Here is a 22,042-nt window from a genome sequence, read left to right on the forward strand (position 1 = left end):
AGCTCAGTGAAACAAAGGCCTCAATCATGTAAGTGTATGCATACATCAAACCATGGAAATATAGAATCAAGCAAGACAAAGATCACAATTTTAGAGAGAAAAACACACATCAAAAATAAATTATTGGTTGATCAAATGCAACTAATCAATTAGGCTCAAAAATCTCACGGGTTTTGTGTGTTCGAGCTCTAAACCATGTTCCAATATAATATTTCTTCAAACAAGTGTAATATTAAATTTTATTTAAATTAGTGAAATGCTCTAAAAGGTTTCTTGAAAAAAAAAATATTACTTCAACCAAGTGGTAAAATATGAACAAAAATCAAACAAACATGCAAATGCAACAACTAACAAGGAAAATAAAATATTGGTGTTGAGAAGAAAATACTAACCCATGGAGATCGGTATCGACCTCCCCACACTTAAAGATTGCACCGTCCTCGGTGCATGCTGAGATGTGCAGGTGGACAGGTTGTTCCACCTGATGCTTTTCTCATCAAGGAATGTGCAGATAGACTTGTCTGTCTCCCCATGTAAATGTCTTCCGGTTCGCTTCCAGGTGGCCATCCTGAAAGAAAAAGGAAAGAAAGGTAACCCAATAATAAAGATATGAAAATAAATGAAGTATGGTTGGGTTAATGCCAAAGGATAAGGGTCTCATTTACATGGTAGCTACAACATGCAAATGAGAAAACAGTAGAAGTACATGGCAAATCAAGAGTGCAAAAATTTGCAAAAATAGGGAAGAGAGTGTGGGTAAGGAGAGATAATAAAAATTCATGTCAATGTAAAAGTAATATAGGTATAAAAGATAGACATTGATTTAAATAATATTACCTAACCAGAATAAAAACAAGTCACTAAGCACCAAAAAATAATTCAAGAGAAGATGCAACAGTGAAATAAGAAAATTAACACCAATGGTAAAATAATAAATTTAGAAAAGAAAAATAAAAATATACAATGAATGAAAGGATGCAAATAAATTAAAATAAAATAGAAGATAATAAGAATGAGAAGGGAAAGAAATAAAGTAAGAAAGAAAGAAGAAAAGATAGAAGAAATTAGGATTAGAGAAGAAAAGATAAGAAAATTGGCTGATCTGGATATTCTGTGCGCCGCTGGTGATGCGGTCGCGTGGATGACGCGGTCGCGTGACGCGCGATAAGGTTGGGTGACGCGGACGCGTGGGGTACGCGATTGTGTGACTCGATTCGTGCTAGTGGCGCGAGTGCGGCCTCGCGGTCGCACAACTCTCTGTTCAAAACTTAGTATTGCCAAAATCCAGGGTGAAGCGGTCGCGTGGGGCATGCGATCGCGTGAGTGGCCATTATGAGGATTTAACGTGGACGCGTGAGCCATGCGTCCGCGTGGGAGGGCTTGGGCTTCCAGCACGAGTCCAGCCCAATTCCAGCTCAACTTTCGGCCATACACCTTTTTACGTCGAAATCCTGGTCACGCGGCCGCGTGGGGCACGCGGTCGCGTGGGAGGCCATTATTCCCATATGATGCGGTCGCGTGGGACGGTTTGTGCCATTGGCACGTCTCCAGCCCTGCTCCTGCGTAAATCTCTGTACATATTCTTTTCTTCCCAACGCACTAGTGACGCGGACGCGTCAGCGACGCTGCCGCGTCGCGTGCATTTTTTTTTAAATATGCAAAATGCAGAATGCAATGCTAATATGAATGTTATGAATAATTTCAGGTTCAATTAAAATAAAATAAAAACAAACAACATGAAATAAAATTGAAAAAGAAACGATCATACCATGGTGGGTTGTCTCCCACCTAGCACTTTTAGTTAGAGTCCTTAAGTTGGACATTTGGTGAGCTCCCTGTTTTGGTGGCTTGTGCTTGAACTCATCCAGGAATCTTCACCAATGTTTGTGATTCCAATATCCTTCGGGATCCCAAACTAGGCATGTAAAGCCCTTAAGCAGTTTTAAACAGGTTCTCAGGCTTCCAGCGTGCTGAATGTCAAAATAGACTCCAGGATCCCAAACTTTGCTTTTACACCCGTCTTTGTGTTGATCATCATGATTCCATCCGGGTGGTTCAGCTTTAGAACTCTCACTGTGGTGTCCAAACAACTTCCTAGACCCATTCAATTGAGCTCTATACCAACCTTTGCGTTTAAACTTAAAGCTTCCAACCATAATGAACTTTGCAGGACAATTCTTACCACTGACCATCTTCCTTTTACTCTTAATGCTACAAAGAGCTCTAAGTTGACCATCCGTCTCCAGTAGCCCATATTCAAGTGGAATTAGAAAGCTGAGGGATATGAATTTTACCCACTTGAAAGTTGTGAAGGATGATGGCAACTTAGGGGGATGTATTTTTAATGAAATTGCAAGCTCCACTCCCTTATGCTTTTCTCTGATAATTACCACCTCTTTGCAAGCTTCTTCAATTTAACCTCTTCCTCTTGGTAGCTTTCTTCTAATTCAATCTTCTCTTCATTGCTTTCCAAGGGCATGGGAGGTTGTGCTTCTTCTTCTTGAATCTCCATCTCTTGATCAACCTCTTCCAAGTCTTCAACTGTGATATGCCTTGGAGGTTGTACACCCTCCTCAGCATCAATTTCAAACGTCTTGGAAGAGGGTTCTATGACTGGACTTTCCCATGGAGGTTCTGCATCTCTTAAGTCTTCAACCACTTCTTCTTCTTCAATAATTCTGGCTTCCTCCACTTGTTCCAGTACAAAGTCATGCTACGTTCTTCATTAGATTGCCCACATGAAGCCATGGGGGTTCCTTGAGTGTCCGAACGTCGGGAAGCTAATTGATTTATCGCTTGTTCCAATTGACGAATGGTTGCCTGAAATCGATCCACTGTTTCCTTGAAACGATCCTTTGTCTCTTGTTGTGCTCGGCTGTCATAAGTAGGATCATAGTACTCTTGGATTGATAGATATGGAGATGGTGAATATTGAAGTGGTGGTTCTTGGGAGTAATTGGGTTGGAATTGGGGTGGTTCTATATATGGTTCATATGGCTCATAAGGTGGTTGGTATGGTGGTTGAGGGTTAGGGTCATATGGAAGTGAATGGTTGTAGTTGGCTTGTGAGTGTGGTGGTTCAAAGTCATGTTGAGGAAAGGGTTTATAGGCATATAGTGGTAGTTGTTGATAATCCATTGGAGGTGGTTGTTGCCAAGAGGGTTGATCAAATCCTTGTAGCTCCTCCCATCTTTGATTGTTCCAACCTTGATGCTTGTTCTCATTGTAATTTCTTCTTCCTGCAACATAATTGTAACCAGACTCAAAGCGATGGGGGTGAGAACTCATGATAGTAAATAAAAATTAAAAACAAAAATAAAAACAAATTTAAATTAAAAGGTTATTTAAATTTTTAAATTTGAAAATTAAAATTTGAAATTTTGAAAATTTGAAAATTGAAATTTAAATATTGAATTTTGAAATTTGATTTTTGAAATAAGATAAGTAAGATAAAAAATTTTAAAATAAAAACCAATAACCTCTTAATTTACGAAAAAGCAAAAAAGATAAAAATAAAAACAAATAAACAAGCAAAAAGCAAATATTTACAATAACCAATAATAAGGCACACGTTTGCAATTCCCCGGCAACGGCGCCATTTTGACGTTAGGATTTTTGCCAGTAAAGAATTTCATAAAAATAGTCGCGTTGTAGATATAGTCTCTAAACCAACAAAAATCCCTTCGTGCAAACGTTTTGGTTGTCACAAGTAACAAACCCCTTTAAAAATTGATAACCGAGTATTCAAACCTTGGGTCGTCTTCTCAAGGAATTGCAGGGAGGTATGTTCTTATTATTGGTTATGCAAAGGTATGTTTTGGGGTTTTGGATTAAGGTAAAAAGTTAGTTGAATGACAAGTAAAATAAAATAATAATAACTATAAAATAAACTCTTGGCAAGGTGTGAAAAATTGGAAGTCCAGACTTAGTTATCCTTATCAATAATAATGAAAGTTGAATCTTAATTCCACTTAGTTAACCTTTACTAAAGCAAAGGAAAGTCAAGGGACTAATTGGTTTGATCTTTGAATCCTATTTATTTCCTAAGTCTGCCAGGTCACGTGTCCACGTGATCCACGCGTTCGCGTCACCTGTCGTCAGGGCAGCTATAGAAAATTATATATCAAATCGAAGCCCCGGACGTTAACTTTCCAACGCAACTAGAACCGCATCATTTGTACCTTTGTAGCTAAAGTTATAGTCGTTTGAGTGCAAAGAGGTCAGGCTGGACAGCTTAGCAGTTTCTCCAACTTCTTGTATTCCTTCCACTTTTTCATGCTTCCTTTCCATCCTCTGAGCCATTCCTGCCCTGTAATCTCTGAAATCACTTAACACACATATTAAGGCATCTAATGGTAATAAGAGAGGATTAATATTAGCAATTATAAGTCCAAAGAAACATGTTTTCAATCAAAGCACATAATTAGGAAGGCAAATGTAAAACCATGCAAATAGTATGAATAAGTGGGTAAAAAGTAGATAAAAACCACTCAATTGAGCACAAGATAAACCATAAAATAGTGGTTTATCAAAAAGCCTCAAATTTTCCAGTCCAACTCCATCTATTCCCAAGTATAACCCAGACTTAGTCTCACGCAATTCTGATCATCATAGAATTAGTTATAACTTTTCAAAGTTTCTAACTTCGTTTAAAAGTAATGCAGAAAATTAGGTTTTCAACAAAAGTTTAATATTTCAAGATTCAACCTTCAATTCTTCTCAAAATAAATTTCAAAATATTCACCCACCAAGTTCACCACCATTATAATATATCTAATAACTAGCTCAACAACAATCAACCAATATAATCCACCAAGATTCAGCATTCTCAGCAATCACTCATCAACAATTCATAATTCACAAATAACCATCCAATTACACAAAATCAACAAGAACAATCACATTCGCAGTCACAACTCAACATCCATATAATCAATCAATTACTCACAATAATTAAACCTATTTGCAGCTATTCAATAAACTTTGTAGGCATTCTTAAATTAAAATTGTTTAAATTAAACCCCCTACTTTAATGTCGTATTAATAACACTACGAGGACAGTGCCGGCAACATTAACCAGAACAACAGCGACATCAGTAGTTCCGGGCAAGGATGGCGATAGCGAACAGATATAATAATGATTTACAGCTAGGGAAAATCAAGAAAATAAAGCAGACTATCATCAAGGCAACAGCAAACAAAATAGCAACACAGAACTTAATTCAATCCTACCAGGGGAAGGCAAAATAGAACAACAATGGCAGCCTAGATAGTAAGGGTTTTTGGCGATTCCAACGGCAATACCCACAGTGGCAGAGGCTTTGGTATCTCCGGCAGCAAGAGAACAACTGGGTTCATCTCCAATGGCGACGGCAGTAACTAACTCCAGCAGCAGCGATGCTGGGCAGAAACGACAGAGAAGCGATGCTCACTCTCTTCGAGCCTCATTCATGTCTCCCTCTGGGCTTCTTTCACTACGACGGCGGCACCTTCAATCGACGACGGTGGCTCCGACCACTCCAGCGGCGATGGTGACGGTCCTTCTCATCTCTGTCGCGAGCTTCCCTCAATCACGCTTGTCTCTCTCTCTCTCACTCTACTGCGAACCTCTCTCTTCCCTTCGTGCTCAATGGCGACGGCGATGGCGGCGAGGCCCCCAGCTGGCGTCGTTCCTTCCTCCTCCCTTGCTTCTCCTTCCTCTTCTCCTCCGTTTTTCCCTTTTTCATTCTGTTTTCTTTCTTTTTACTCTGAGCATGCCTGTGTGCGTGTTTTAGAAAGGAATAAAATTGGGAATTAGGGTAAACTATGGTTTTCTTTGGTAAAAAGATAAAATATATATGACTAATATAATAATTTTAAATTTAATATTTATAGAGAATAAATTTTATATGTATCTTTTAATTTGTATAATTATTTAAATATTAGAAAATTGTTGCTTGATAAAAATTATTGTAATGGTTATAAAACTCTTCTTTAAAATAGTCAAAGAGAACGGTTTTATTTTATTGCTATAACTTAATGAAAAATTAAACTTCAACAGCAACACTATAAAAACCGTTGTCTAAAATAATCTAAGAGAACGGTTTTAAAGTGTAGCAACTTTGGCAACGATTTTTAAGCGTATCTTTTATATAATTATTTAAAAAACATTAAAAAATCGTTACTTAAAAACAAATTCTAGTAACGGTTATAAAACCGTTCTTTAAAATAGTCAAAGAGAACAGTTTTATTTTGTTGCTATAAAATAATAAAAACCGAACTTCAACAGTAACACTGTAAAAAACCGTTGTCTAAAACCATCTAAGAGAACGGTTTTAAGGCGTTGCAGATTTTGGCGTTGCTAAACCCCATATTTGTTGTAGTGTAACTAATTACCAATATGTACAAAAAGAGAAAATGAAAAGAAGTTACCATGGTGGGGTGTCTCCCACCTAGCACTTTTGTTTATTGTCCTTAAGTTGGACTTATGGGGAGCTCCTCTCAAGGTGGCTTGTGCTTAAAATCATCTTGGAACTCCCACCAATACTTGGTTCTCCAATAAGCTCTATTCTTCAAAGGTAATGCCTCCAAGCCTTGATGGAGTTCTTCACAAGTCAAGGGCTCCCAAAATTGATTCTCCTTGTGCGATCTGGGATCCCACACTTTGTTTTGACACCCATCTTCAAATTGATCATCATGATTCCAATTAGGTGACATGACCTTAGAATTCTCAAAGAAGCCCCCAAACAACTTCCTAGACCCTTGCAATTGGCTTCTACACCAACCATTACTATTCAACCTTGAACGTGCAACCACCATGAGCTTAGAATGATATTTCCAACCACTAACCATCTCCCTTTTGCTCTTAAAGCCACAAATATTTCTAAGTTGACCATCCGTCTTAAGCAAACCACATTCAAGGGGAATAATAAAGCTTAAGTATAAGGAATTTACCCACTTGAATGAAAGAATGGATGGTGATGGCTTGGAGAGAGGTATCTCCAATGTCCTTGCAAGCTCTACTCCTTTATATTCTTCCTTAACTACCTCCACCTTTTCACAAACTTCTTCACTTTCAATCCTTTGTTCCTTAAATTCATCTAACTCTTCTCCATCACTCAAATCATAAATGGGAGGTTGAGATAAATCTACCTCCACATTGCTTTCTATCTCTTTGGAAGAAGGTTCTTCAAATTCAAAGGATTTACCACCAAGAAGTTCGGATGTATGATCTTCATCTCCAAGGGAACCCAATGTTTGCTCCATTCCTTCCAAGTCTTCATTCCACAATTGTTTTGGAGGTTGTGCACGCTCCTCCTCAACAACAAGTTCAACCTTCTTGGAGGAATTTTCTACGATTTTAGCTTCCCATGGAGGTTCCGCATCTCCTAGGTCTTCAACCACTTCTTCCTCTTCTTCAATGATCATAGGCTTCTCCAATTGCTCTAATACAAAATAACATCTCTCATTTTCCACCGGAGTTCCCAATTTCTCATTAATGTTATACTTTTCAATTAATTCTCCACATGTGACCATGAGAGTGCTTTGAGTACTCAAGCATTGGGAGGCTAAAGTGCTTACTACCTTGGTCAAGGTAGCCACAAATTCTAGTGTCTCCCTTTGCATTTCTCCTTGCCCTTGAAGTATAAGGCTAAGGATTTCATCCATTGGGGATTGGAGTGGGTAAGAGGGTTTATTGTCTTGGAGAGAGGGTTCATAATAGGAAGGTGGTTCTTCTTGGTAAGGGTATGGTGGTGTGTATTGAGGTGGTTCTTGGGAGTATGGATATTGGAATGATGGTTCCATGTATGGCTCATATGGTTCAAAAGGCGGTTGGTAGGATGGATATGGATTATGGTCATATAGAGGTGCTTGGTGAAAATAGGCTTGTGAGTGTGGTAGATGGTTATGTTGAGGATATGGATCATAGGCATATGGTGGTGGTTCTTGAAAGTCACAAGGAGATTCACCATAGCCATTAGATTGATATGCATCATAGAATGGCTCTTGTTCATAGTCTATTGGTGGAGGTTGTTGCCATGAAGATTAATCATATGCATATGGATCCTCCCACCTTTGATTGTCCCATCCTTGATACACATCCTCATGGAAGCTCTCATTTCCTACAACATAGTGAGAACCAAACTCATAGCCAAAGTGAGAATTCATGATAGTAAGAGAAAATGAAAACAAAGTCAAATAAGAAGCAAGAAAATTAAATCCTAAAACTAGCAAGAACTAACAAAGAAGCAAAAGGCAAACCTATTCACAATATTCACATATATACAATAACCAATAACACAACACCATTGCAATTCCCCGGCAACGGCACTATTTTGATGAACGAATTCTTGACGGTTTAGAATTCACAATTGAAATCTCGTTGCAAGTATAGTTTCTAAACCAACCAATAATCCTTCCATGCAAAAATTTGTTTGTCACTAAAACAAACTCCTAAATTTATAAACCAAAGTATTGGAACCTCGGGTCATTCTCCCTAGGAATTGCAATAAAGTGTTCTTGTTATTGGTTATGAGGTATATTTTGGGGTTTTTGAGATAAGAGACAAGAAAAAATAAATGGCAAGGAAGTAAACTAATAGCTACAAAGGTCTTGGCAAAGGTTGGTGGTCAAGGATCTCTATCCTTATCACTAACCACAACATGAGAATTGGCAAGGATCAACCCCATTAAGTCATCCTCTAACTAATAAAGGAAAGTCAAATGAGCTATGTCAATCCAAGTCCATAAGTCCTAGTTCTCCACAAATTCAATTAGTGAGATCTAGAGTTAATGGCTCCCAATCATCAATCACTTGGATATTATTAACTCAAGAGTTCCTAAGTTACCTTCTCCAAGCTAAGAGCACTAAAATCTAATCTAAAATCCAACCAAGCATTTCATCAAACACTTGGAAGGCACAAAAGAAAAGCATAGTAAATTGACAACAAGAGTGAAATCTAACAACAACTAATTGCAAGAAATTAACAACAACAATTAAAGAAAACAAGATCTACATGAATTACCTCAAATTGCATTAAAAGGAAATAGAAGAAGAAAGAGTACGTCAACAACAAAGTAAGCAATTACAAGAATGAAATACAAAATTAAAGAGAGGACACTACAACATTTTCAGGCTGAGGCAACATTTAAAAAGTGTTGCCTAAAAGCTGACAAAATGTTGCTTTTGATTTATGGCAACACTTTTAGACCTAAGGCAACGTTTTTGGGCAGCGTTGCATATGCAGCCGTTGCCTTAGATCAAGGCAACACTTTTTTGTTTCAAAAGCAACGCTTTTGAGAGCAACACTTGGTAAGTGTTGCCTTTAGTTGAAAAACAACAACACTTCAAATGTGTGTTTGAGACAACACTTTTGCAATGTTGTCTTTTCTCATATTTTGACCACTACTAAAAAATGTTACCTATTTGTAATAAAATACAACCTTTTTATATGTTGCTTATAAGTTTGAATTTGTAATACTTTAAAACGTTGCCTTGTAGTTTTGAATATACAACTTTTTAAAGTATTGCCTTTTTTTTTTGGATATACAACTTATACAAGTGTTGCCTTTTCTTTTGGATATGCAACCTATACAAGTGTTGCCTTTTCTTTTGGATATGCAACCATACAAGTGTTGTTTTTTCTTTTGGATATGCAACTATACAAGTGTTGTCTAATATACAAAATATGCAACTAATAGAAGGGTTGCCTTTTTGGTAAAAATAAAAATTACTTTTGTAATAAAAATACAAAAAAATAAAATATACAATAAATTTTTTTGTTCATACATGTGTAATTATTTTAATTAATAAATAAATTTATGCACAATAAAAAAAATTATAAAAGAGACAAAATAACTAATAATAAAATTCTAATTAAAATATATATTAAAAATTCAATTAGTATTTTAAATACATGATCTGTAAAAACAGTGATAGATACAGAATTATATATAAAATTAATTGATTGAAGTGAAGCATCAAGATACATAGAGTAAATTACAGGAAAATTGGTAGTAGTGGATGTCCCCCAATACTTTAATGCAGCCAAATCATAAGCCCTAGCTGCTTTATCTTCTTTATCATATCCACCTACATATATATATGCATACAAATTAAATAAACTAGAGTCTCCCTAAACACATAATAACAAGAAGGAATCAAAGAGAGACTCTTACCCAAATACACTGGAGGAAGAGAGAAGTTGCATTGCATTCATGAAAATCACAAGAGAAAAGTCATAAAAACCTTGATTGAATGTAAAAATAAAATAAAATAAAATAGTAGACACACACCTTGGCGACCTTTTCTTGATTGTCCTTCCCTTCTACAGCTATTATCCCAAAGATGAGCTTCATATCTTCCAGTCCATCTATGTCTATTTATTTATTTCTTTCATCAATTAATATATTGGAATATACAAGGTAGGAATTTCCAAAGTAAACACAATAATGAAATTGAAACCTTGTTACGCCATGGTATATTGAAGTTCTCTGGCCAAAGGTATCTAGAGTTCTTCCATTAGAAGGTGGGGCTTCAATAATGCTGTTATTGTCACAGCTGGTTGTTGATGAATCCTTATTACTACCACTTCCCATGGACAATGTGAGTGCTTGCAGATTATTATTTGTTTGAAACTGCTGCACACAATATAAAGTGGAGCACTAGGATGCATCAGTGGCCAAAATAACAATAAAAGAAAGCACTTAATATTAAGAACAATGAAGATTCTTAATTAACTACTTTTTTTAACATTTGCACAAAAAAATTTCATCAAATAACTAGAAAATCAATTACCTGTGTCCCAAATAGTAAGCTTTTTTATATGGTATATAGCAGCATTTCTGTATATGACATATAGCAGCATCTGAAGTACCCCAAGTGCAAAATCCAACACATTTGGTAGCTGACAATTAATTACTCAATTAATAAGTCAAGTCGCTTTCAAATTCTTTAACTTTATATTCAAACTGATAAAGTTGGTGTACTTATGGCAATACATATATCACTGAAAAATAAACCATATGCAAACCACATAACCGCACTTAATGTGAGGAAAAATGACAAATTGAATGGCATAAATTGAACACTCTTTGTTCTTATAACATGTGCCTGCATCACGTACAATAATAACTAATCACAAAGCTAATAACAAGTATGATATTAAGAAATTAATGAAATTAAATGATAATTAATCACTGACCACAATGCTTAGAGGTGCTGCAAAAACAGAGCAATCATAAATTAACAAAACACAAAGAAACTACTATTCTTAATTAATAAGCCCTTTAATTTCTTGTCCGCCCTCATCACCACCCTCATTTATATACCACCTGGGTTTCACTTTTCTTTTCCCTTCTCCACATACTCCTGAATCCTCCATTTTTTCTCTTCTACAAATTCATTGAATCAAAATCAGGTTCTTCTTTCTTTCTAGTTGAACAATAACCACGTACTTAAACCATTAATTTAGTCCTTACTCATATTCTTTCTTTCTTTCTTGACCAAAATCCATTGGCCTATAAGGCTATAAATCATAGTACAAATGCTACACATTTTCTAGGAAAGAGCCATTTCTTTTTCCTCTAAACAGTTTTCATTGGTGGGGTATGTATGCTACCTATTAATTAATGACGTGTTTTAATGTTCAAGATCTGAGAGAAGAAGAACACATTACCCTGCATTCTCTTTACTAACATCTGAATCTGAATATGGATCTTGTAATGAGAAGACACATGATTTATGTGTCATTATTAGAATCAGAATCTATTTATAATAATTGAGAAGCCATAACCAAGTTACCTTCATGTTTGTTGTTGCCAAAACAGATTTCAAGTTGTGGTTGGCTTTTCCCAAGTCTATATTTCTGCAATGACCAGAAAAACAAAGAAAATATGTTGGTAAAAGAAAAGAAGTCCATGATATTTGGAATGAGTGAAAGCAAGAATAAAGGGAAATGCCTATAAATGGCTCTTGAGATGAATTTGCAAATATTATAGCTATGAAAGCAAACCTACAAAATTTTCAAAAAGAGAGAAGCAGAAAAAAAAAGTGAACGTAATTGCATAGGCACTAATAGAGCCACTACCATAGTCAAATGTGGATATAATCACATCTAAATGCATAATGAGTGAGAAAGAATATCAGGAAGAATCAACCCATAGAAATATCTTACGAGGTTATGACGTAACAATTTGCTATATACACACAATTTGCACTTAGTGTTCACCAAAGATCCATAAAATTTTTTTTTTATCAATCTCCTTCAAGATAAAAACAAAAGCCAAACACCAAGCACAGGGGATAGAGACAAACTCAGGGCATAAATTAATAGTATGAACACTTTAATTATCTTATATGAGACAAAAGACACTAAAACAAGGACTGGCGACAAACTCAGGACATAAATTAACAAATTGAGGAACGACAGCCTACCTGGAGGACTACAGCAACAAGCACAGAGGCAAAGATGGCGACAAACATAGAGCAGTAGTTAAGAGGCAAAAAGGCAACAACAACGGCAGAGAAATAAACATTTATGAGACTTGTAATCCAATTTGTGTTTGTTATATGGTCTTAGAACATGAAGTATCTAAAAGGATAATAATTAAATAAGCTATCAATTCAGATCATGAAGTATTTATCAGCGGACCTAGCTAGCTAAACCAAAATTACTTTAATTTCAGGATGATAACCGTAAATACATATAGAATTAGGCTATAAAATATGCAGTTATATCATTATGATCCAATAAACAAGTTTATACAATAGAACTCATACAACAATTGCTAAGGGAACATTGCAAGTCAACCAAGAGTAAAAGTTCAATTTACCAAATAAGAAAGAATACTAAAATGCTGAAGTTAAAGTTCACAACTCCACATTTCATAATCACAAAATCTGACCAAACCCTTAAATTTACACAATAACGTTCAATATTAAATTCTACAAAGAGATTTCAATCCAAATAAACACAGTGAGAGTAGAACCAATTACTTTTAATTTGTAGCTACCTCAAAACTAACGTGCACAAGTTTCATATAACCAAAAATTAAGATCAAAACCAAAAAAGTGCTAAAATAGAAAAGAAAAACAGAGGTAGAATCATCAATACCTGTAGAATAGTGACTGGCAATGGTGAATACTAGCAGAAGAACGCCGGCAAATTGGAAGAAATCAGAGATGAAGGGCGAGCAGTAATGATCGAACATGAGAATCTAAAAATAGAGAAGCTCAAAGCATGAGCAGAAATGCGAGCACTAATAATCGAGCATGGCGATGGCGATTAAATATCACCAAAAAGCTATAATAGCAACATCAACATTATTAAAATTAGGATTTAAAGCGCGAAAAAGAAAAAGAAAAAGAAAGAGGTAGAATCATAGGTACCTGCAGAACAGTGACCAGTGGTGATGAACAAACGCCAGTAAAATCGAAGAGTTTAGAGATGAAGACAACGAACAGTGATGATCGAAGCTCAAAACTAAAGAAGAGCACGAGCAAAACGATGAACACAAGCAGATTAGGGCAAACCGCGAACAATGATGAATGAGCAGAGAAGAACGCACATCAATGTCTCCATTGCCATAATCGAATTCGAGATAGTGTTTAGGAATTGTGTGTTGGGGTTAGGGATTTTGTGTTTGTGTTTCGATAAAGAGAGGAACACGAGGTAAAATGTGTTGAAAACAGAAATGAATGAAAAAAATAGCTCAGCAGAAAAAGAAAAACTCAACTAAAAAATATACTAGCTGAATTGATGCAAGCTAACAAGGCGAGAGCAGGAACGCGAGCAAAACAAGACGAACAGAAGAACCTGACTAGCATGACGAACCGCGAGTACAGAGGAACACGAAGAGAGGACAACAAGGCCAGTAGGGACAAACACGACAAACTGCGACTAGGGAGGAACACAGAGAGGGAATGCTTCTCCGCGAGTAGAGAAGGAATCGCGAATTGCATTGATTTAGGGGTTAGCGTTACCAGTAGCATTTTGTTTCAACATTTTGTTTGGAATTGAATGTGAAGATGATGAATGAATAAAAGTTTCTGTATTTCAATCATTTGGTTTTCTATTGATATATTTAGCGGAAAAATTGAAATTTTAACAAAAAAAAAATACTTATATATTTTAGACAACACTTATAATGAGAAGCTTATTAAAACTTTTAAAGCAATTCTAAAAAGTGTAATTTATGTACATGGTAAGCGTTGCATGTGTATTTTGCTGAAGCAACACCTTTTACGTGTTGTCTATCTAATCAAAGGGAACACTTATGTAGTGTTAGTTAAAAAAGTGTGGCGATAGCAATATTTAATTGCAACAAATATTAAGCATTGTTTTTGATCAATTTAAACAACACTTTTTAGGTGTTGCTTACCTTACATGTTGCAATAGGTCAAAAATGTTGTAGTGGGAAGAGTAGAGGAACAAGAAATTATAAAGGAAAAGTAAATCAAAGCATGAATTAAATCTAGATCTAAGAACTAAACCTAATCCTAATCCTAATCCTAATCCTAGAGAGAAGTGAGAACTTCTCTCTCTAAAACTAGCTAATCCTAATCCTAATGTGTATGAATGAATTAAAAGTGAGTGAATCCCCCTTTTTCCTTCAATCCTTGGTCCTTATATGCATTTTAGCGCCAAAGTTGGTTGCAAATCGGGCCCCACAGCTCTCAGAAATCGTTGGGCACGTTTTCTATTAAAAAAAATCACATGCATCCATCGGCGCGTACGCGTACAGTGCTCATGCGCGCCCCTTGAAGTTCTCGCGATCCACGCGTGCGCGTACCGTGCACGTGCGCGTGGATGATGTTTCTTAAATCTTTGGCTTTTCATGATTTCTCTACTTTGCATGCTTTCCTCTTCACTCCTTTGATCTATTCCTAGCCTTTTCAACCTGAAATCACTTAACAAACAAATCAAGGCATCTAGTGGAATCAATGTGAGTTAAAATCAACAATTAAGGACCTAGAAAGCATGTTTTCACACTTAAGCACAAATTGGGAGACAATCATGAAACCATGCTATTTCATTGAATAAATATGGGTAAAAGGTCATAAAATCCCCTAAATCAAGCACAAGATAAACCCTAAATATGGAGTTTATCAGTCATGCCACAACAATTTGCACTTAGTGTTCACCAAAGATCCGTAAATATTTTTTTTATCAATCTCCTTCAAGGAAAAAGAACCAGAGATTAGTGTAACAAAAATAAATAAAAAAACACACAATAAATTCTGATGACCTTTTGCATTTCTTAATTACAACTTATCTTATTTTATATTTTGTAATTATTGCAAGCCGAAGAATTAACAGAGCAGAAAATTTCTTTATTAGTAGCAAGGTTAAATGAAAGAAAAATTCTTAGATGGGTGAAGCATGATTAACAGCCCTACAATGCTAGTCTTGAACAATAAAAGATGAACCATAAGGGTAGGATTGACAAGACAAAGCTAGAACATCGATATTGGGATAAAGAACAAAGCTTCTAGAAGATATATAGAAAACCAAAAGGAGAGGAAAGATGAAAGCACGCCATATATACCTCTTAGAACTAGGAGCTCAGCAAAGAATGAGTAGAGGTTCCTTGAGTGAAGTTGATCTAAGAGATTTCAAATGAGTTGTAAAATATAATTAAAAATTTAAATAATGAAAAATAAGTATATTCACTTTTTCCCACGCTAAAATAAGTATATGACTGTATGTGACTGTATATAAAAATTTATTGACTTCTTTGTGGACTAATTCTTAATGCATATTGAATTATTGATGCATCAAGAACAGCAAGTGACATATATGTATATATTTATTTGTTTGATTCATCTTGTGCTTCTAGAATCTAGAATGAAAAAAATTGGACAATACCTAGGAAATATTTGAAGAAGCTATAACAGAAAGTGACTCACTGACATGAAAAATTTCTCAACTATCCATATAGTACATATTTCCTTAATTCTAGAATCAGTATCATTATCAAGATTGAAAATAGAATCAAACTTACTTTATGGCTTTTGATGTTCACTACTAACCTGTGAGGCAAGTAAAGTTGATACTGGTTGACAGGATAAACACAGAGATATTCTTCAAAGTTTGCATACCAAATTTGAACTCCTGATTGTTTTAGACAATATCTGTGTCTTAAAGGAAAATTGTTAACACAAATCTTTCTACCTGATAAAATAAAATATGCATATAGAATAAATTGTGAAATTTCCACTAGCCATTCATGAATGTCAATTCAGAGATTAGGTGTATTTCACTTGAATTCTAATCAGAAGATGACTCATAACTGTATATGACCTTTGTGTTTGTGGATTGATCTGCACTCACAATTGAAAATACTTTGTGAGTGCAATCTAGTTCACAGGTTAAAACAAGGGTGTATAATTCCCTTGAATGACAACTTACAAACTTCAGAATCTAATTTAGAAATTTCAACCATAAGAAAATAAAGAGATATCTTTTGGCATGGTAAGATGTGAAGTTTATTGAACTTACTATTGATGAAGTTATTGTTCTCTATATTGCAGTAAATCAGTTCCATAAGACTGAGCAGCTAAGAGGTCTTCCTTCATTCAACTTGGAACTGCAAATAAAAATGGGTTTTATTTTTAAATATTTATAAAGATATGACAAATGATGAATATATGTTTCTGACCCACTTGTGACAGAGATAAAGGCGATTTACCAATACACGGTATTCAATAGTTATAAAACAATCTTCCCAAGACTATGACCGATTGTTAGCATAACAAAGTAACCAGCATCTAGTTTGAATCAAGTTTACCCTAAAATTCCAACAGGTTAACCCATTTCTTGCAAGATTAGTTATCTTGGACATACCTAAAGGCATTTTCACATCCCCTCTAACAATAGCACATCCAACCACAAGAGAAAACAACCAAATTTTTTTATTTAAATAAAAACCGAAAACAAAGGTAAACACGATATTTATCTAAGCTACATCCCCAACACAGAAAGCTAGCATGGTATACCAAAGGATCTAGAAACAACAGCTATCAGCTGATTAAGCCATAATTCTCAAGTTTTAAGACCCTTCCATAGAAATGGATCTCAAGAATTTTTAGAAAGTTGACACAAATTTAGTATTACAAGTATAAGTATTAGGATTCAAAACTAATGCACACAGTGACAGTATAGTTGCCTCAACACTAATGCACACAGCAACAAGTTTCATACAACCAAAAATTAAGATTCAAAACACGAAAATAGAAAAGAAAAATAGATAAAAAATCATGAGTACCTGCAGAACAATGATCAGCGGTGATTTACCCTAACAGAAGAACGCTAGCAAATTGGAAGAGATAAGAGATGAACGGTAAGCAAAACCTAGAGAAGCTCGAAATAGCAAATTATTACCAAAAACCCTATAATAGCAACATCAACATTATTAAAATTAGGATTCAAAATGAAAAAGGAAAAGGAATAGGCAGAATCATAGGTACCTGCGATGATGAACAAGTGAGCAGAAATGATCGAAGCTCGAACTGCTAGTGGAGACGATCGAAGGTCAAACGCGAACAAAGTGGATCGAATCTTGAATGCGAACAGAGAAGATTGAATCTCAAACTGCGAGCAGAGAGAATCAAAGCTCAAATGCGTGTCAAGATCTCCATTTCCATCCTCGAAGAGAAGAAGACGAAGATGAAGATGATTTAGGAAACTATCATTTGCGTGCACAGGTCTGCAAGGAAAACGAGAGCTCACCTTACAAAGCGGGCTATCCTTAGGGAGAAAGCTCCCAATCGTTTTCCCATACACTTCACAAGTTGAGAAATGAAAGAGACGCTTGGTGTATTTGTAATTTCAAAAATTAGGGTTGGGTTTTATTTCAGTAGAAGGTGAAGATGATGAATTGAATTGGGTTTTGTTTTTCTTTTTTTTAGTTAAAGTTGAAAAAATTAATTTTTGTTAAAATGTTTGGAGGGAAGATTATAATTTTAAGAAAAAATATTAATTTATTTTAGGTAACATTTATAAGTTGATGTTTATTAAAAATTTTAAAGCAACTTTTATAAAATGTAATATATGAATACAATAATGTTGTCTATTTAATTTATTAAAGCAACATTTTTGTTATGTTTTTTAATTAACTAAAAAGGAACATTTATAACATGTTGATTTAAAAAAGTTGCAATAGTTTTATTTTTTTGCAACAAATATTAAGAGTTGCTTTTTATTATTTTAGACAAAACTTTTTAAGTATTGTTTAGAATATATGTTGCCATAGATCAAAATTGTTGTAGTGGAGCTTCATGCTTAAAGCTATACCAGGAAGAATCAACAAAGTTGTGACAGCACTGATTAGGAATGATGTAGATTTGGAGTGTAATATAGAACCCAGTGTATATTTTTTATTGGTACTTTCGCACTAGCTTAACAAAAGAAACTTCATCATATTGGAAAAAAAAATCTGAAACTAATACTGCTCTAATTTTCAAACTAAATTCTGCATTTAAACATACAAAAGAAACTTTCGCACAATTGAATTAAAACCCAAAACTAATTATAACTTATCTGCAGTAATGTTAAACAAAATTATGCAATAGTTTTAACTAAAATTTTGCATTAACATTAACAAAAGAAACAATTCTACACATATTGAAAACTAATTCTACACAAAATACCAAATTGTTATAAGTCTAAGATACCAAATTCTGTCGACAATAATAATTATGTATTAACATGTGCCAAATTGATAAGTCTAAAAAACCAAATGTACTATAAATCTAACCTCCAACTATGTTTCTTGAAAAGAGATAAACTCTAAGTATGCAATATAGGTCTAACAAATCCAGTTTTTTTACTATCTCCCACTGACCAAAAAGTTTTTTCCAATTTAGGATTTATGGAGAACTTGAGTGCAACAGAAATAATTTCATCATCGGTGAACTCAAGCTCACTAAGCATATCACCAACCTTTTTTCCTCACGAGTCTTTACCATAGCTTGAGCAAAAGCATCCAAACGCTTTCCCTGTTGATCGAACACATACTTTAGGGTGTCAGTTAACTCCTTTTCCTCTTTGGATGAGTATGGATTTTTTCCTTGTTTCTTCTTAGAAGATGAAGCCACAGAATTCGATTGTTGGAGTAGGAATTCATTGAAATCATGGTTTGAGTTAAACATATCCATATCTTCTGCATCCACTTCTTCATCTCCATCCTGTTGCACTTCTTCTTCAGCATCATTGTTGCATACAGCAGCAACTCCGTTTGCCCTATCCTTACAAAATATTTTCTCCAAACGTGGATAAAGAGGAAAATGCTTTCCTGGAGTATACAATCTTACCCCTTGTTTCTAAAAAACAAATAAAAGATCATCAAAGAGGGATATAACTAATTATCAAGTAGAATAAAATTAAGTGAATCAAATCAAACATGAAAATTAACCTTCATATATGCAGCTAGAATCTCTTTGTTGTCCATAACTACGCATTATTTCACATCATCCCATCCAAAATTACTACAGGCTGCCATGTTAGCAGCAAATTGATATTTTTCTTTTAGCCTCTTAACCTTGTTCTTACAATGACTTATTTGAAAGCCACCACATGGAAATCTATCATTCATTTTTGCAGCAAGCTTCTCAAAAGATCCAGGTTTAAACTGACCCGCATCAGCTATTCTTCCTTCACTGACAAGGTCCTCTATAAAACCAACAAATATCTCGGTCTCTTCATCAATCCAGACATGTTTGTCCATTTGTTTCTACTATCTAGATTAACTCAATCAAAATTCAAGTGAGCATCCTAAACACATTATGACATTATTGTAAACAAATTACCATACTAATTCAAAAAAATCCACATACAATAAATAAACTTATGAATATGATACATTTAAAGCAAATGGTATATGTAGTCAAAACACAACATCAATAATGATTACAATTTCACTGTTAGGTCTTACAATAAATATCCAAGACAACAAATTATCGAAATAATTCAAATGAAACACACATACAACAAGTAAACCAACTAATTTATACAACTATGCATCCACTCAGTGTACATTTCATGTGCTAAGTTGTCTCACCAAGCAGTTCATTCATTGTTGCCCTCTACACTGTCAATCATCTCATCGTCGCCATCTTCATTACCATCATGCTTCTCTCCAATAAGTACGTGGTCATCCTCAAGTAAGATGTCCTCTTCAAGATCGGAGTCCATATTAAGCCGAATAAAGTTTTGCAGTAGACAACAAGTAATTATTATTCTATTTTGTGTCTTAATTTTGTAGAAACAAGGACTCCTCAAAATTTTCCATCTCTTCTTAAGTAAACCAAAACAATGCTCAATAATGTTCGTAGTTGAAGAGTGCTTCTTGTTAAAATATTCTAGAAAGTTTCTAGGTGCATTTTTTCCATGGGCCCATTCTTGTACATAATATCAAGTTTGTCTATATGGTGCTAGAAATACCTTGCAATTAGTATAACTAGCATCCACTAAATAATAATTCTCTATAAATTAAAAGAGATACGTTATGAGGATTAAAAAATTTGTATGAACTAACATTTTAAACTATTTTTGTTACCTAAAAATTAACTATTACATACCAATTGGTATCTTGAGGTTATTAGGACGTGAAATAGCATCTCTAAGGACTCTTGAATCCGATGCGGATCCTTTTCATCCACTAAGTACATACACAAAATTCATATCTCGATTACATACGCCTAGAACGTTGGTTGATATTTTACCTTTTCTTGTTCGGTATCTTAATTTATCTTTTTCAGAAACAGTCTCATCTATATATGTTCCACCTAATGCTCCTAGACAACCCTAAACCAAAGAAATTTAAGTGTCAACACTAACTCTACAAAATTATACATAAGACAAAACCACTCCACATTTATTCACTAGATTTACCTTAAACCATTTCCATTGGGGATCTATGCAGTCATCTGGAACAGGAACAGCCTTTGCAAATAATAAGCTTTGAACACGTATAACCGAGTACAACACCTTACTGAAATACCTACTTATTGTTTCTCATGACCTATAAAATCTAACTTGAAGTGTGCGATTCTTTTTATGATGAGCTAATATTATCAAAAATGTAATCACTTGCTCAAGTATACTTATACGACATTCATCACTTAATCCACCCTGAACTTTTAAGTAACTCACATAATCTTCCTAATGCGTCTACACTAATCCTTAATTCCCAAATACAATTTCTATTGCCTCCTCCTATTATGTGGTTTAACACATCTCGTTTTAAGAGATTAGTATTAACTTCTCTATTCCTAATCAACAAATGTTCTCTTCTCCTATTTCTCAAATAGAAAAAAATACAAACATCAAAACTAATATCGAAACTGCCTCAAGCTCAGACTGAATCATAAAATAAAAAACGAGAAATTGTCTGAATTACTTGGTGCGGTCCAATGGTTCCATTATTCCCTAATCAACAGGTCAAAAATATAAATAATAAATTATTATAAAATTTACACAAATACTAAAAATAATCACCAGAAATAAGAATAACAGCAACATAACCTACTAATTATTTTATGTTTGAATTCAAACAAATAAGAAGAGTTAAATATAATTTTTTTATTCATTCTTCCATTAAGAACAACATACATACAACTTTGTCCATTCATTTATAGCATCATTAAAAAAATCACCAATTTGTCACACATACAATTCAAATGAAACATACATATAATTTTGTCTATTCATTCATTCATAACATAATTGAAAAAATCACCAATTTTATCATACAAAATCCAAATTTTCTTGTTCATATTTAATTTTCAAATTTTTAATTCACTCAACATTATTTGGTTTTTCTGCAGGATCCTCCTTTTCAGCTTTAGGTTGGGTTATGCAAATGGTCGAATAGGTGGCATGCGTAAAAATGTGCAATGCTTTCATAAATGGGGGATTTGAAAATGACTTAAATAGATAATACCCAAATGAAAACAACTGAAGAATTTGAGATTCTTGAAATCCAGAGAGTGTTTTCGAGATTTAGCAGGTGCATAAACCAATTAAATAGCAAGTCTCTTTGATTGAACAAACTACAATAAT

At 34.5% G+C, this 22,042-nt stretch overlaps 2 long non-coding RNA genes across 3 annotated transcripts; both read right to left on the minus strand.

The window, feature by feature from the left end:
• On the minus strand, window positions 9,952–10,436 carry LOC110266557. The gene is made up of 3 exons (XR_002353970.1): window positions 10,284–10,436; window positions 10,158–10,166; window positions 9,952–10,071 (listed from the first exon to the last, which is right to left on the minus strand). It is a non-coding gene; the product is annotated as an uncharacterized LOC110266557 (long non-coding RNA).
• Window positions 15,489–17,316, minus strand: LOC110267136. Of its 2 annotated transcripts, XR_002354486.1 has the most exons (4): window positions 17,247–17,316; window positions 16,481–16,568; window positions 16,012–16,119; window positions 15,489–15,584 (listed from the first exon to the last, which is right to left on the minus strand). It is a non-coding gene; the product is annotated as an uncharacterized LOC110267136 (long non-coding RNA). The 2 variants fall into 2 exon arrangements; XR_002354485.1 differs by having other exon boundaries at window positions 16,012–16,568.

Source organism: Arachis ipaensis, chromosome B09 (genome assembly GCF_000816755.2).
Source record: "Arachis ipaensis cultivar K30076 chromosome B09, Araip1.1, whole genome shotgun sequence".
Lineage (NCBI taxonomy): Eukaryota > Viridiplantae > Streptophyta > Magnoliopsida > Fabales > Fabaceae > Arachis > Arachis ipaensis.